Consider the following 12,005-nt stretch of genomic DNA (forward strand, 5'->3'; position numbering starts at 1 on the left):
TAAACTTGATGCTCTCATGTCACAGTAAAATTGCTTTGTCAAACCCCATTCTGCGTGCCTCTGAGAAGGAACAGAATGTCTCGAGTGAGTAGCAAATTGCAACTCTGCTCACCTGAAGCTGACTGGAACAAAACGGGCAGAAAGCTGCACGTACTAAATGGCAACACGGTAGATGCTGAACCCCTTTAGTAACACGCTTACTGAAAATCGGGGACTTGGTAGGACGCTCCTAGTTAAGCGTCCTTCCCGGTATTTCCTGAAGGTGTGTTCTTTGCCTTTCTGTCTCCTTAGAAAGAGTTTGTGCCCTCTGAGCAAATGAGCAGAGTTAAGGGTAGGAAGCAGAAGCTTTTGGGGGCTTCTTTCTTCTGCAGAAAGACAACTTAGGGATCAATAATTGGCACGAAGTTCTCTATTCAACTTTAAAAAACAATTGCTATTCAATACCATAATATTGGAAAGGGAGTACTAGAACTTTTCAGGATGTAAAGCAAGAAGAAAACAAATGTAAGGGTGTTACAGTGTGGTAGAGCCACCACTTGTAGCAACCACAGAAGTAATAAGGGAATATTTATTTTATGTCAAAAAAGAATACATGATGTATGCTTCTGGTGACTGGGGTACTGTAGGTACCCACAGTTACACAGACAACTGAAAGCCAAAATCCAGGCAGAGAGTATTTCCTGTATGCCACTGGTATAAGTGCATGAAGTAAGGCTACATCTAAAATAATAATACATAGATGAGGATATTCTTCTTCATACTATTTCAGCAGGAGAAAGAGGACTGCATGTAAACATTAACTTCATAAATTAAAATAGTTTGTTTACCTGCAGTTACATGCGTTTCAAGAAATCTGTAAGCTGCAAGGTGTCATTTTAAGTAACTGCAAGCATCTGACTTACTGCAATGCTTTGACAGCTGATAAGTGTAGCATGGAAAATGTGTAGATTTTGTGATTCCACAGCCTAACACCAGTCAGGCTTCTGTTACTCTGCTGCCTTTGTACCAGCCCCTTTCATCGGAGCGTGCATTTTAATGAAAAAAAAAAACATTGCGATAATCAGCCTGAGAAGACTTAGAGCCAGGGATAGAACCTGGCTTCAAAAAAGCAAAAGCCTGGGAATGCGCTCCAATGGGAAGCAATTAGAACAATACAGAAAAGTTTGGGGTTGTTGAATGCTACAGGAGGCGAAGAGAGCGGCGCAGCCATGGAAACCACCGCACCGGCAGGTCTCCTCTGATGGGACGCGCAGAACCTCCGAGGGACGCGCGGAACTTCCCAACCCGCACTTCCTTCCTTCCTCTGCTTCCCGCTTACTTCCTCTGCTGTCTCGGGATGAATCCTCCGCAGTGGGCAGGTTAAGAGGAACTGTCAATCAAGATGCCTCTCCGGGCTCCAGAGATAGGCTTCTGAAGCACTTGTCAATAAAGATAAACATAGTCTTCCCCCCACAGAAAATGTGTTATTTCCTGGTTGCCCGAAGACCCAGATCGTGCGACCGATCATTTCTTTTTAAAAATTTGAGTCCCACTTGAAATTGTTGACTAACCAGCACATGACTGCAGCAAATTGCCACAGTTTTAAATAGTGGATAGGCAGCTTCTGAAAATAAACAGAAAAGCTGTCAGACGATATATGCAAATGAGCCAAATACGTAAAAATGTGTGTGTTTTTGCAATTTGTAAACAGGTACTAGCAAACAAATGGAACACACAAAATACAATACTGCATTACTCTTGCCTTATTCTCTTTTTAACTAGAGGACCTCATGTGCTATACAAAACCCTAAAATAACCAAAAATAATGAGCGGTATTCATTACTGATGTCATTCCACCAAAGTTAGCACAGACACAATGGGGAACAGTCTGGATCAGCATCTTAAGTACGCTTATTTAGATGAGTACTAATTAAACAAACTCCATTCAACAATTGTTCCTGCAAACCCTAATCCTTTTAATAGGTAATCACTTGTGATAGTCATTAAAAAAAAGAGATATATTTAACTTGAGGCTATTTTAAAACCCTTACGATGTAATAAAAAATGATATTGCAGAAACATATAAAATACCTCAAAAAAGAAATAGAAAACAAATGCAGACACCATTTACCATGGCTGGCTCTATAAACTCAACACATTCACATGATTAATATTTTGGCTATTCAAATAAAGAGGTATCGTCCTGTCTGAAATTTAATTGTTTCAACACACTTTTACATGGATACTTCTTCACGTATCTGCTCCCTTCAGGGAATAGCTCAAGACTGGCAACGCTTATAAACCCTTGTGTAAGCAGTCACAGAAGTATTTAATCATAACAGCATTAAATTCACGTCGACCAAATTTAACAAAAAGATGTGGGTTTTCCCATGATGTTTTTACCATCATTTCGACACAAGTCCAATCACCGCCGTGATGGTGAAGGGACTGCGTGGGGAGCAATACTTTTGATTTCTTTTTTTTTTTTTTTGGGGGGGGGGGAATTTGGGGGGGGGGGGGCGTTTTTTGTTTGTTTTGTTTTGTTTTCCCAATTGCATCAATTTTTGCTTCAAATTCCTTTGAGGAATTACTTAACATTTACTAAAACACCCACACCGCTGGGTGGGGAGGGGGGAGAAGGACATCACCTGCCATCCCTCTCCCCCATAAACTCCCCCCCGACCTTCCGCAGCCTCTCCGCTCCCCTCGGGCTGGTGCTGGGGGGGCTCCACGCACCCCTCCCCGGCGTGGGCCACCACTGCCACCTGCTGAGGACACCGAGCTACTGACGGTCCTGGCCCCCGGGGGTCCCCCGGGGACCGAGCGGTGCGCAGGACGCTAAGGATGCAGAAGATGCGGAGCGGAGGATGCTGAGGATGCAGAAGACGCAGAGGATGAAGAAGATACAGAAGATGCGGAGGATGCAGAAGATGCAGAGGATGCAGAAGATGCAGAAGATGCGGAGGATGCAGAAGATGCAGTCAGCCCCCCCCGGCACGTCGATGGCGGCATGGGAGCGCTAAGGATGGTGTTAAATCAAGAGAAAAACGTAGGGCCGTCGGTTTTCTTTCTGTTCCGCTTAGTCTACCAGCCTCCTAAACTAGCCGGTTAGTAGGTCTTAAGTCAGAAGAAATGATGTTGGGTGGCCTCATCGTCATGGGGGATATCCGCAAGGTGTGTTTTGCTGTAAATTCTTCCCTTTTACAAAGCATATTGTGTGAGTTCTTCTCTTTAGGAAGAGAACATGCCGCTTCAGTGGGCAGCAAATAATTACGCAAGAGGAGGTAAGGTTACACAGTGGAAATTATTACTCCTAACTAATGCGGTGCATGAAACCAAAATGCCTTCAATACGTCTCGTCGGCCAAAGGCAACATACAAAAGAGATTGTCATATGCTATATTAAAGAAAGAAAACCTGTTTGTTTTGTAGCTGGGAATAAGATCCTATTCAATATTACTTGGGGTCTAAAGCAACACCGCTCTTCTGAAATTATCATCAGCATTGCAAATGCTCCCCTCTGTAGAAAATAAGGTCAGTAATCCTTCATCAGTTGAGCAGAAGTAAACAATAAAATGTTTGTTACTATCTGGGGCTCATTTGTTCCAGCGGGAAACTGTCTCCACCATTAACGCTACTCAAGTGTACAGATTCGCTCTGGAAAGAGAGAGGTATTCTTATCTGTACGGATTTACATATGGAAAGAGACAGTGAATGGAAAGAACAACTTCAATCAGATATTTTAAGTTACAACTGAATCGTGTGTTTATGGCCCCAGACAGCGTGCTCTGCAAAATGTTCCAAAACACTCATCTCTAAGCTTTCAGCTATTTCTCACTTCTGCTCCAGTGAAACATTTTGAGAAAAAGAAAAAAAAGGAGAAAAAAAAAAAAAAGGGTTTGCTATCAGGATCTAACATAAGGAAGGTGGAATAACAGTGATAACAATTTCCAACTGAGTTATGAAGGTAGTTTGTTGCTTTTATTTATCACCCATCATTATCACCTAGGCCATCACTTCTTTTTCAAATATGCAAGAGTTTTGCTTCCAGTACCCAATCCTTACACTATAAAAATCATTTTAGAACCGTAGTTTTATAGTGCACCTTTTAGAAGATAATGGCTTAAATTTCTAGTTTCTCTCTTTATTGCAGTGATAGGATAGCCGCTCCTATAAACCAGTCTAGATAATATGTCATATCTCTCTTCAGCAGCTACTGCACACATGATATAGGAAACTCTCCTGCTACTCATTAAAGTTAAGTGATAGGGATCCACATGGCAAGGTTAAATTTCAACACTTTAAACCCTGCTGAAAGTTGCTAATAATAATGTTTAATTTTCATTCCAAGCATTTATGGTATCATCAACTTGAGCCAGTTATTTTCCTCTTCTCATTAGCTGGAGCCAATGAACGTCCCCGCAGCATAAAAATCTTCAGGCAGAATAACAAAATAGGGGCAGAATTTGACCCCTGCTTCAATTAAACAACCTAAATGGGTTTAATGTGAATGTCCTATTAACCGGAGGCAAAGTTTGGTCAAGATTTTCAAAAAGGACTAGAGATTTCAACATCCTAGTAGGGAAATGCTAACAGAAACATGATTTTCAAACCAGGAGCACTCTGCACTTTCTTAAAATGGTCCGTTATGTAGGGCAACTAAAATAGCTACTCCCTTTTAAAAAACAACATTTTTTAAATGCTGCCTTTTTATTCGGGGAAAATAAGGTTTGCAACCAACCACCCATAATCTCTTGACACTGAGAGGCCTTGCTGCAAAAAACTTCAGCCAAGCTCAAACCATCTCACGGGGAAAGCAAGAGATGAGAAAAGGACGGCTGTTTGCTACGGCAGAGAGGGCTGGGGAAAGGGAGGGGACGCCAACGGGCTGCAGAGCGGTGGGACCCACGGTGGACACAGGGCAGACACCCGGCCCCGCGCTTCTCCGCACGGTTCTGCTCGTGTGGGACTGTGCTACTCAGTCTCCTGTCCTCCCCCTTTTTAGAGAAGCAGTCGGAGGACCGGTTACAGCAACGGCAGAAACCACTGCTATCCTTTCAACCCTCTGCCCCCCTGCACGTAAGGTTTGTGATTTTGCAGCGGGGGCAGAGTATCAGCAGTGACAGATGCATATGGGTCCTTACAGTATTGACCAGGTCAAACTTATCAATGGGGTTTTATTTCACAGGGTAAGTCATAAAGTATTCATTGCCCTAGGTCATCTAGACTCATGGAATAATTTAGGTTGGAAGGAACTTCTAGAGGTCATCTACTCCAACCTGCCCAACGCGTGGCTCTCGTCAAAGTTACGGCAGGTTGTCTGAGGCCTGCTAAGCTTTGAAAACCTCCAAGGACAGAGATTTCACAACCTATACGGGCACCCGTGCCAGCGTCCGACCACCCTCATGGTAAAAGGCTGTGGGGTTTGCCTTATATCTGTATTTGCACAACTTGCCTCTCACGTAAACGGTCCCCCAGTAAACGTGGCCTATGGCGTTTAGTCATCCTCTCCCCAACCCTGTAAGGATACTAAAAATCACTTTCGACTCATACGCTTCCTTGCAGACGATGATATCTGTGGAGACATAAAACAAGAGAGCTTTAGATACATCACAGCTTCTATTTAATTCCTCTTTTGAAATGAAATAACTACCTCCAGCCTTTCGCTAGGAATACAGCTGTTAGACCACCCCTTTCAGCTGCGCCGGAAAAAGCCCTGTTCTCTGTCATCTTATTCCCCATGTTTATGATTCCTGCTTACCTGTTGTTGCAAACTCTGTCTCGTTATTGTGGTGGTCTTACAGCCTCACTGGATGGCCTATATTCCTTTTAGCCTTTGCTTTCCTGATTTTCATCCTTCCACTGATAGAGATTTTTGAGTGCCTGCTTTAGGACGGATAAGTCAAGTGCCTAACCATGCCTGTAGAAGCCTAAGGAATTCCTTTCCGATGTGCTACGGTTCCAACAGCTCCGACTCATCCAACAGGAGCTCTTGAGGGCCCTACTGACCTTAGACCCTCTCCCCTCCGCCTGTACGGTTCACCTAAGGACAGGAACAAGTCTCACTGAAGTCAACAGGAATGCACTAGCAGAAAGGAGGAGCCCCAAGCACACAATTCCTACGAAAGGTTTCCAACGACTAGTTGTCCTCTGATAAACCGATGGAAGCACACGCTGTCAGAGTTTGTGTCTGCTCCAGCCTCCTGTGGTGCCTCTACGTGATGAGTAAGTTCTTGTTATGTCACTTGGGTAACTCGGAGGGCACGTCTGATTCAAATCCTTTGAGGATCATAGATGCTGTCAAATTATTTGAACAGGCACATCGAAAAGGCCAAATATTTTTATATTTTTTATGAAAAATGGCAGTAAATTATTTTTTATTTTAAAATGTACCAGCAGAATATATTAGGTTGGTGATTAACCATCTAATTTAGAAAGAATGTTACTCCAGTTACAATGAATTACAGTCATTTAGTTTTGAGTCCTGTATTTATGCTATGAATAAAGCCTAAGACACAAGAGCATTTGTATGCAAGATGAACAGCTGATGATCTTTGAAGAATATTCTATCACTCCTAGATCTCAACAGAGACTTTAGATGCTAGGAAACTCTGTGCTTTAGCCCCTAAAATCTTAAGTCCTATTCCAAGAGCAGAAACCAGACTCCTCTGTCAAGGCTAGGCCATCCTGATAATGCATGAAGCCTATGGGCACCTCCATATGAGGGTCACTGATGCCGGGGCACCAAACAAGGAACCTTTTGTACTGGCCAGAAACATGCAGAAGGTATCTCCTCTTGTGTCCCGCACGTGAGATTAGCGATGCTGCCAACCTGTCCTGGTGGTCAGCGGTCGGAGTACTCCCTCCAGCCTCAGCATGGATCTGCTGCCCACAGCAACTCCTAGAGATGTTCAGCATTTCTCAAGTACAAGCACCCTGAGGTAAGAGCAGCCGAAGCGGTTGGCTCTCTTTCTTGAATTTATTTGGCCAGAGAGAGGAAAGGTGAACGCATCTCCTGTATCTACAAGTTTGTGGAAACAAAACAGCATAAATGCAAATCATCTTCCAGTTGGCTCAAGTGAAGACTGACGGGCTTCTAGGTATTTTCAGAAGAAAAGTTTTAGGTGATTCTGAAATACGAATGTCAAAAATTGCAGTGCTTCCAAGGTTAGGCCACAGCTGAATAGCAATTTTCAAAATCAGAGCTGCTCTAGTACAAGTGGAAGAGATGTGCAGGGAAGGGGAGAGAGGAGATGGCCAGAAGTTCTGTCTGGAAAATAATGAAGGTCACTGTAGTCTAAAGGAAAAGCTCGTAATGAGATACATAGAAATATCAGCCACCAGCTTCTTTCAGGTACCTCTCTAGATGATCTACTGCATAAACTAAGACTATATATTGCTGTGTCTTAAAGGAATTTTGTGAACTCTAGGGATCGAGCCGAGCTTTCACAGAATATTTCCTCCACACCCAAAGAAACCAGAAACAAATCCAAACAACAACAACAACAAAATCCTTACTTGTTTCCTACACTGGAAACCGGAAAAAACGAATGTCCTCTTGCTGAATTCTTAAGCAGTCACATTTTGACCTTGCCGGGTTTCTTCAGGTCTGCTGTGGGTTGTTACCATCCCTGCTGGAAGGAACTGCGGACTTGCAAGCGAGCCAAATTGCACTCTTCTCCTTGAAAACAAGCAATTTTGAAGACGATATCCCAAGGATCCCGAAGACCTCTTTTCGTCTTTAGAAACTGCGTTTGGCTACAAAAGACTGCATTAAACATTAACATTTTTGATTGGCATGTTTTCTCCAAAACTTCTAGGTGTTTGGGGGAACATGATTTTGAAAGTCCAAATATTTTGAGAAACGAAATCTTTCTATCTGAAAATATATTTCATATTCTATTATATTTATATTATATTCCCAGCTTGTGTATGGTAAACTGCTCTGCAGTTCTCAGTATAGACTCTTTTTTTTTTGTCTTTTTGTTTTTTTTTTAATGCTCAAATGCTTTGGTTTTGCTAGATGAGAGAGTGGGAATGGTCTATGGAGCAGGGCCTGCACTTGTGGCAGGGCTGGCACCATTCAAGACATACAGTCTTGTTTTGTCACCAGACTTTGCTCCAGAGTCCAGACAGCTGAATCACAGAGAGAGGAGGCTTAGGAAGGAAGAAAGAAAAGTATCACAAAATATTTTAAAAACCCACAAAACCCCAATTAGAAAATGAAAAAGAAAGTAAAAGAGATGAACAGAAGAGCGGTTTATGAGAGAGGGTGTTGGGGTCTGGCAATGACTTTACAGAGAGGCACGCCTTATTAACGGAGGGTGATGTTTAGATATTTAGTTAAGTAGGAATCAACGGAATCAATTAATTCTCTTATCAGGGGTGAATATCTGATGCGTGAGAGGAAATGCTAGATGTCGGGAAGCAAAATAAACATTTTGCTGGGACAGCCAGACAGCACAGAAGCAAAGCCAGGAATTTCTGCCGCTGAGCTGGACCAGGCAAGGAGAGGAGGCCAAACCGCTCCTCTCGTTGGGCAGGAGCAAACAGCTCCTGCCAGAGGAAGGGGCCCGCTACAAACAGTTTGGGAACTGGCCCTGGGTTTTACAGACGTAATAGCCAGGCAGAAGCGTTTCTGGCGTACCTCCGGCCAAGGAGGCAAGGGTACGGCGAGTGAGCCGTTCACGTCTTGTACGCCGATTAAAATTTAGGCTGTGCTGGTAGTAACCCCGAGTGATTATCGGTGCTGGCCATGGTCTGCTCGGAATGAAAGTCTGGGCTCCGGACAGCTCGTTGTGGAGAAAGGTCTTCCTCAGGGTTAGCAACCTCGTAGCAGTCTAACAGCGAGATCAACCCATAAAAGTGACCTCTAAACTAAATTATTCTCGGAGGTACTCCCTCGAGTTCAAGGTTAAGGGACCTCCTGAAGAATGCACCGGGAAGGTTGGGCAGTCCTTTCTGCTGTGTTCGGTGCATGGATGCCTCGTGCTACTGACAGACTTGCTTCTTCCATTTGTGTGAAAAAAGCTTGCAGGAAAATATTCCAACATCCTGGAATATTAATGCAAGATACATACAATATTCCAACATTTTGCAATATTAATATCAGAGCCCTACTACAGCTGCTGGCATGTTACATGCGCTGACTAGACAGCTTGTAATATGCATCCTAACATGCTGTTCGCCTCATCTGACATTTTGCTAATGATTTGTTATGCAATAGTGATGCTCAGTTTAGGGCTTCCTGGAGATGCACAGCATGTATCACAGGCCACACAACAGGTCCACACAGCAAATGAATTGTTCCTAACACCTAAGTGCTTTGAAAACTTACTCCTGACTCTCGTATGCTCGGCACCAAGAACAGCGATGTGTATCCCCTCCTCCGCAGAATTAGGCAGAAAGGTAAAAAACTTACAAAGAGATGCAAAACTAGAGCGTAGCTGGTACCTCACGGTATTATATAACACCAAAAAAAAGGTTATTAACGAGCAACTCAAATGAACTCAAAACATGACACCGCGGTAAGCTGACCTTTGCGAAGCGTCGCTAAAAAGGCCCTCCAGCTCGCACGCTGGCTGCTTTTCTCTTTAAAACAGCCACTCTATGGACGTGATTTGTACCGTTCCCCCTTCGCAGCACCGGAGCGTCTTACAGCGTTCCACGAATTCGTGCCAACCGTCACTCCCGCTACCAACAAATTGCTACCACCCCCTGCGACGGATACCTAGTTGAGGCACAGAGACAAGCTTTTTCAAATCCACGTAAACGCGAAAAGCTGCAGATAGGTACACCCCGCCGGTTTTCAGCAGCTCGGTGAGCATCTGCCTGTGGCTTGAGGCAACTACACGCTCGGGTACTTTGGACCCGATGTGGGCAGGTTCCAGTTCCAGCTGGGCTGGCACAGAGCGAGGCAGCGACCCGGCCAGCCCGAACTCCGGCCGCTGCCCTCCGACGCCGCTGCTCTGCTCTGGCTCCCTCTTGGTTTTGCCCCGTAACAAGGTTCTTCTATTAATACCCACCCTGTGTCCTGATGACACCAGTGCATTTCAGCATTCCTCTCATTTACCTGCAAATGTAGCCCTCGTGAAGACCTGCTTTAACTTCTAGTGTGGCTAACCCCAGAATTGCATTAGTAGATGTCTTAGAAAAGAAGTTTACATTCTCTTGCATGAGCGTATTTTATTGTAAATAAGGGGATAAGGGAGTATCGCTGCTGTTTAAATTATTTCCTCCCTTTTCTTAAAGCGGAACCCAGAAACACTGATTTAAGACAACCCATCGCAAGTAACACATAGGAAAGAAACCCCTGAAAACCCCAAACACATGTAACATTTCGTTCCTGATCAGAAGGGATTGTATGCACCAGCTGACCCTTCCACGAGTCGGGATAGGTAACGTGTGATGTATACATCTGGAATAATGCAACGCGATCTTAAACCCCGTGATTTACAATTTTGGAGGAACGTGTCGTTGGCATTTGCCATAAAGCACAGTAATGGCTACTCCTCAGGCGCACGTCGGCGTGCCATTTTCCTTGTCCTGCCTGCAGGTGGAATACACCGTACCTGCTGCAGCCTCGAGAAGCCAAGATTCCTTGGGATGTTCTGGCCTTGGGAGATTTCGTCAAGTAGATCCTCTTACTGACACCTGAACCCAGGGCGACCTTCGACCACGCGGACACGCTAGAATTTCACACGACTCACCACCTCTCTAGGTATTATGTAGTCCGAAGCCAAAATATCAGGGGAATTTGCTGTTGTATCAATGGCGACGCGTATTTTGCAATAAATACTTAGAGGAGGACTGGCTTTTTTAGATAGTACAGCCCCTCTGCCTGGGTGCTAATGATCTACTTGGTGTTCAACCAGCCTACCATGCCCTGGTTATCGGACCTATTAACAAGTAGGAATTAGATTAATTACCATCAATCTCTTCTCATAATATGCACTTTTTAAAGCATTATTTAAGAAAAGACAATAAGTGGGGAAATACTTCTGGTCATACACTGCACAAATAAAATACTTCGTTCATTAGTAAGAGGATTACTTTTGTTTGCTTCTAGCTGTCCTGGCATCTATGGCTACATTTCAATCTTGGCCCATACTATTTGTGCTCACAGGCTGCTTTCCTCACTATTATTTAAAGTAATAGATGATTTTAAGCGCCACTAGAGGGCACAGAATTATAACAATATTTCTTAGTGGATCACAAAAAGTACGTCAGGAAGAGGAGTTCAGTAATTTTCATAGTTCATCGTCCAAATCCCCAGCTTAAAGCCTCGAGCCGCCCAGCCGCGATGCGCGCGTGCGGTTCCGCGGCCGCAAGCCGTGCCGCTGCCCGCCCGTGCCAAGCGAACGGAGCTCACGGGCGAGAGCTTGTGGGACGGGGGCCTTGCTGAGCGGGCTGGACCACATCCTCCCAGTTGAACGGGCAGGGTTTACCTTCCCGGAACTTGAGTACCGACGCTCAAATATTTTACTCAAGTGACGAAGGTCAGCGGAGTGTAAATCTAAGCACGGTGCCGGAGGCCCGGCTGATGCGAAAGGCATGCTGTACATCTTCGGCTGTAAACGAGTACGTCGGGGGGAGAAAAAATGAAGAGTATGAACACTTGCATATCAATCCAACCAGGGAAATGCAAACAAGTAGTAAATGAAGGATTAACTAACTCAATTTACAATTCAAAGAAAGAGGAGTAGATATGTGCCACTGGAAAGCTTAAATATTAATGGGGTTGCTGTGGATACTTATATCAACTACGTAACATCTGTTTTGACATGTGTGTGCTGTTTCTGCCACCCCTTATCAGGAGCGTGAGCGGCCACTGCGGTTCACATGTTCATTCCTGTTTGAAGCTGCCTGCAGCGGAGGAGGAAGTGCAGCGAAGAAAGGAAGAAGATTAAGCGCTTTATTTAAAGACAACGGATTGAGCGCCTCTGGAGACCCCGTAGCAGTAAACTAGTACTGCTGGTGTTTCCGTGTTTCTTTAGTAGAGGCACAAGTTAAGGTCCTCAGCCAGAC

This window comes from Accipiter gentilis, chromosome 15 (genome assembly GCF_929443795.1).
Source record: "Accipiter gentilis chromosome 15, bAccGen1.1, whole genome shotgun sequence".
NCBI classification, from domain to species: domain Eukaryota; kingdom Metazoa; phylum Chordata; class Aves; order Accipitriformes; family Accipitridae; genus Astur; species Astur gentilis.